The sequence below is a fragment of the Onthophagus taurus genome, unplaced genomic scaffold (assembly GCF_036711975.1).
Source record: "Onthophagus taurus isolate NC unplaced genomic scaffold, IU_Otau_3.0 ScKx7SY_31, whole genome shotgun sequence".
Classification (NCBI taxonomy): domain Eukaryota; kingdom Metazoa; phylum Arthropoda; class Insecta; order Coleoptera; family Scarabaeidae; genus Onthophagus; species Onthophagus taurus.
Window position 1 is genome coordinate 5,001 of NW_027248956.1, and position 5,000 is coordinate 10,000.

Here is a 5,000-nt window from a genome sequence, read left to right on the forward strand (position 1 = left end):
AGCGCTCGTCCCTCTCGCCGGCTATATTTCGTCGTACGACGTTCGAGGAAACTGTCGTCGTCGTCTTGGCCGCCGGTGTTTGCGTCGTAAAGCCGCCTGGCGGAGCGATAATATAACGCCTGTGTTAATAAATGCAATTACCAAGCGTAAATGTTAACTTGTACGGTGTAAAACTAGCCCAAATCCGCCGCTACCGCGCAACAGAGAGTGCGCACGAGCTGGCGTTGTTACTTTAAGTAACGTGATCAAAAAAGATTACCCTGAACGGTGGATCACTTGGCTCGTGGGTCGATGAAGAACGCAGCTAATTGCGCGTCAAATTGTGAACTGCAGGACACTTGAACATCGACACTTCGAACGCACATTGCGGTCTTCGGATACTGTTCCTGGACCACTCCTGGCTGAGGGTCGTTTCAATTTCCACGACTGCCGGGCGCGCTACGCGCCGAAAAACGGCGCGGTGCGTCGTGGCAAATATCTGATCGTTCGCGAACGAGTCCGGCCCGCTTCGACCGCCCCTCCATAGCAGAGGGCGGCGAGCTCGTCCGTTCGTTTAGCGTCGATTAAAATTAACGCCTTTATTGGTTCGCGGCGAGCGACGTGCACCAGTATATCCAGTAATATACGGTCTCGTCGTGTTACATACGCCAGTCCGAACTCGATTGTGATCGACGTGTCAGAGAGTTTGTTTTACCGCATAAAACGGGCGTCGTCGTATTATAACAGCCCCGCATGTACGCCGAACGGCAACGACTAATGGAAATTTTTTACGAACGGTCTGACCGCCCAACGCGAGCGAGTCGTCGTAGTAATTAATATTTTTCGCTTGTCGGATTAAAAATGACGTATCTATGTTCGGAGGCGGCGATGCGATGTACAGTCACGTTTAGCGTTAATAAAACAATACAACACGGCTTCGTCAGATCGCGTAGAGTATCGATATTCGCGCGTCAGCGTAGCGTGAAGTGGTAACAACCACGCATAGCGAGGTGATTGAGAGAGCGTTTTGCGCTCTCCTTCCGTACTCGTCGCCCATCGAAGCGACGGATCGCTATGTTATGTTTGTTATTTTAACTACCGCCGAAAGAGCGCGCGAATATATCGACGGGTGCGTGCCGTTTGTGTGACCGAGGCGATGATATATTTTTGTTAAAAAAATATACGTTGTAATATAAGAGAGCTAGAGAACTTGGCGGCGGCAACTTAATAATTTTATATTTTTAAGAAAAAGCTACGCCTCCGACTCGCTCTTGTGAAACGCGACCTCAGAGCAGGTGAGAGTACCCGCTGAATTTAAGCATATTATTAAGCGGAGGAAAAGAAACTAACAAGGATTCCCTTAGTAGCGGCGAGCGAACAGGGAAAAGCCCAGCACCGAATCCCGCGGCCGGAAACGGACGCCGGGAAATGTGGTGTTAGGGAGGATCCGCTATCCCGAGATCGCACGGCGAGCCCAAGTCCTTCTTGAACGGGGCCACTTACCCAGAGAGGGTGCCAGGCCCGTAGAGGCGGCCGTCGGTAGCGGGAGGATCTCTCCTCAGAGTCGGGTTGCTTGAGAGTGCAGCCCTAAGTGGGTGGTAAACTCCATCTAAGGCTAAATATGACCACGAGACCGATAGCGAACAAGTACCGTGAGGGAAAGTTGAAAAGAACTTTGAAGAGAGAGTTCAATAGTACGTGAAACCGTTCAGGGGTAAACCTGAGAAACCCGAAAGGTCGAAAGGGGAGATTCAACGCGACCGGTGTTCGCGAGCTTCGTGTTTTGTTGACGAGCTGTCCCCCTCACGGGTGTGTCAGCCCGCACGGCACGTCGAACGATCGGGCATTGGACGCGTGCACTTCTCCTCCTGTAGGACGTCGTGACCCGTTGGGCGTCGGTTTAAGGCCCGCGGTGGAGACCGAACGCCGTTATTATGAGCGTTCGGACCCGCGGTGTCCCGACCGGCTCGACCGACGGTATAACTAAGGCGTGGGGCCGCGACTTGTTCGCGTCCGGCTCGTCGCAAGCGCGAACGTCAATCGAGGCGTCCGGGCCTGGTACCGGATCTTCGAACGTTCGGCTGTTGGCGACGTTGTCCTCGGACAGACCCCAAAATTTAATACACGCCAGTCTACGGCGCTATAGCTTTGGGTACTTTCAGGACCCGTCTTGAAACACGGACCAAGGAGTCTAGCATGTGCGCGAGTCATTGGGACTCTGATAAACCTAAAGGCGCAATGAAAGTGAAGGTCCGCCTCGCGCGGACCGAGGGAGGATGGGTCCGTTCTCGAACGGGCCCCGCACTCCCGGGGCGTCTCGTTCTCATCGCGAGATGAGGCGCACCCAGAGCGTACACGCTGGGACCCGAAAGATGGTGAACTATGCCTGGTCAGGACGAAGTCAGGGGAAACCCTGATGGAGGTCCGTAGCGATTCTGACGTGCAAATCGATCGTCGGAACTGGGTATAGGGGCGAAAGACTAATCGAACCTTCTAGTAGCTGGTTCCCTCCGAAGTTTCCCTCAGGATAGCTGGCGCTCGCATTGCGAGTCTCATTCGGTAAAGCGAATGATTAGAGGCATTGGGGTCGAAACGGCCTCAACCTATTCTCAAACTTTAAATGGGTGAGATCTCCGGCTTGCTTAAAGCGTGAAGCCGCGAGATACATTCGGATCAACGAGTGCCAAGTGGGCCACTTTTGGTAAGCAGAACTGGCGCTGTGGGATGAACCAAACGCCGAGTTAAAGCGCCAAAATCGACGCTTATGGGATACCATGAAAGGCGTTGGTAACTTAAGACACTATATATCGTTTGAAGATAAATTAATAAAAATTTGAATCTTAAGGTGCTCCACCAAAAGGTACTACACCCATTCATTAACCATTAATAAACTTCTTTCAATTAAAATTTAATCTAAATGATTTATTGGATAAATACAATTTACCAACGACTTTCTCTACCACCCCTTTCCCTCCCATAAGCGTAGATTTCAAAGCAATTAAAATACTCAAAATAAATTATTTAACTATGCAACGCTTTAAATACTCTAAAAATCAATTTGCAAACTAATAGAATAATATTTTTGTATTTTAATATTTTTATTTTTTTTTTTTTATTTTTATTTTATTTTATTTTATTTTTTTTATTATTATTTTTTTTTTTTTTAATTTTATTATTTATTTTATTATTATTAATAAATATTGCACTAATTCAATTTACTTTTTATCAATAAAACTCACAGCACATTCATTAAAAATTTTCCACCACTCATCACACTTTTCAATGTTTTTAACATCATCTTCCAAGTTCGGCCAAGCCATACCTTTAATCAGCATTCTATTCTTTAATCTGCATCTCTCTTCAAATTTGTTCTTGCATCTAAATAAAACATGCATCGAACTTCCATTTTCACCGCCGCACAGACACAGAGGAGATTCAAATTTTCCGATTCTATTTAAATACTCCTCAAAATTACCATGACCAGTAATTAACTCAACAGTTTCGGGTTTTAAAAATCTATCCACCCTACCAACTCTCGGTATAAACTGGTAAGTCAACCTCCCAGTCACTGAGTTATCCCATCTATCTTGCCATTTTTTCAACATAAATTTCCTTATCCTATTTTTTACTGATCTCTTAGAAATCACATTAAAATCAAAATGTAAATCTTCGCAGACCGAAGCTTCTTTAGCTAACTGATCCGCTCTTTCATTACCCTTAATTCCAGAGTGACCCTTAATCCAAAAGAAATCAATATTACAATTTGAATCATTAATTAAATTCCATGTTTCCTTTTGTAAAATAGATGGTTTCCTCATGTTTTTAAGGCCTTCCAAAACTGATATGCTATCACTATACAATTCACACTTATCTATCTTTTCTTTAATAATATATTTAATTGCACTTTTCACTGCCAACAATTCTGCATGATAATTATCACATAACGCACCTAATTTAATTTTTTCAAAATAAACTTCAACACCATTACTAAAAACAACAAACGCAGCACCAACACAATCCTTACACTTAGCACCATCCGTAAATAATTGAATTCCTTTATTCGGTACATTTTTCCTTAACTTAAAATCCATAATATCCCTTTTCGCAGGATGAATATCCGTTAAGAATTTAGCTTCCTTCTCTATTTTATCATGGTTAATATCAACTCCAGTAAATAACCTTAGATCCTGATCATTTAAATTAAATAAATTTTGCCAAATTGCAATTTCTTTGAATCTCAAATCTGCTGGTAAAAGCCCAGATAATACACCAAAAGCATCATTCGAAACAGTGCTAAAGGCCCTAGCAGCTTTCAATCCTAAAACTCTCTGAACACTAATTAATTTATTCCTACTTTTTATATCTTTAATTTTATTTTCCCAAATAGATGCAGCATAAAACATACATGGCTCAACAGCACCTTTATAAATAACTGAAGCTGCTTTGCCATTTAACCCCCAAGAAATTTTAGCTGCTGCACCAATCTTATTAGAAATTTCTCTACCTTTTTTTGTTACAAAATCTAAATGATATTTGAAATTCAATTTAGTATCTAAATAAACTCCTAAATATCTAACTACATTTTTACAAATAATTCTATTCCCATCTAATAAAATATTTGGATATCTCTGATTTGGTTTACCAAAGAAAATAGCTTCCGATTTGGAAGCATTAAATTTTAATTTACAATTATTACTCCAAATTTTTAAATTTTCTAAAGCGATATTCGCTAATTTTGAAATGTTTTTATATTGCTTGCTTTTAACCAAAAGAGTTGTATCATCGGCAAAAGATACAACTTCACAACCTAACGGAAATTTAATATCAAAAATTGAGTCATACATAATATTCCAATATCCTGGGCCAGATCTTGACCCCTGTGGACAACCTCTATCAATTTTATAATTAATGTTAATTCCAGGCTCATCTATAATTGCCACCCTATCTGAAAAATAAGACTTAGCAATATTAAATAAATTTTTTGGGCAATTTTTCTTAGCCAACTGATCTAAAATAAGAGG

General features: G+C 42.3%; 1 non-coding gene and 1 pseudogene across 1 annotated transcript; both read left to right on the plus strand.

Annotated features, from left to right (window-relative positions):
- Positions 1 to 256: 256 nt before the first annotated feature.
- LOC139432583 (5.8S ribosomal RNA) lies at positions 257 to 411 on the plus strand. The gene has a single exon (XR_011642323.1). It is a non-coding gene; the product is annotated as a 5.8S ribosomal RNA (ribosomal RNA).
- An 849-nt stretch (positions 412 to 1,260) lies between these two features.
- LOC139432582 (large subunit ribosomal RNA) overlaps positions 1,261 to 5,000 on the plus strand; it is a 7,468-nt pseudogene continuing 3,728 nt past the window's right edge.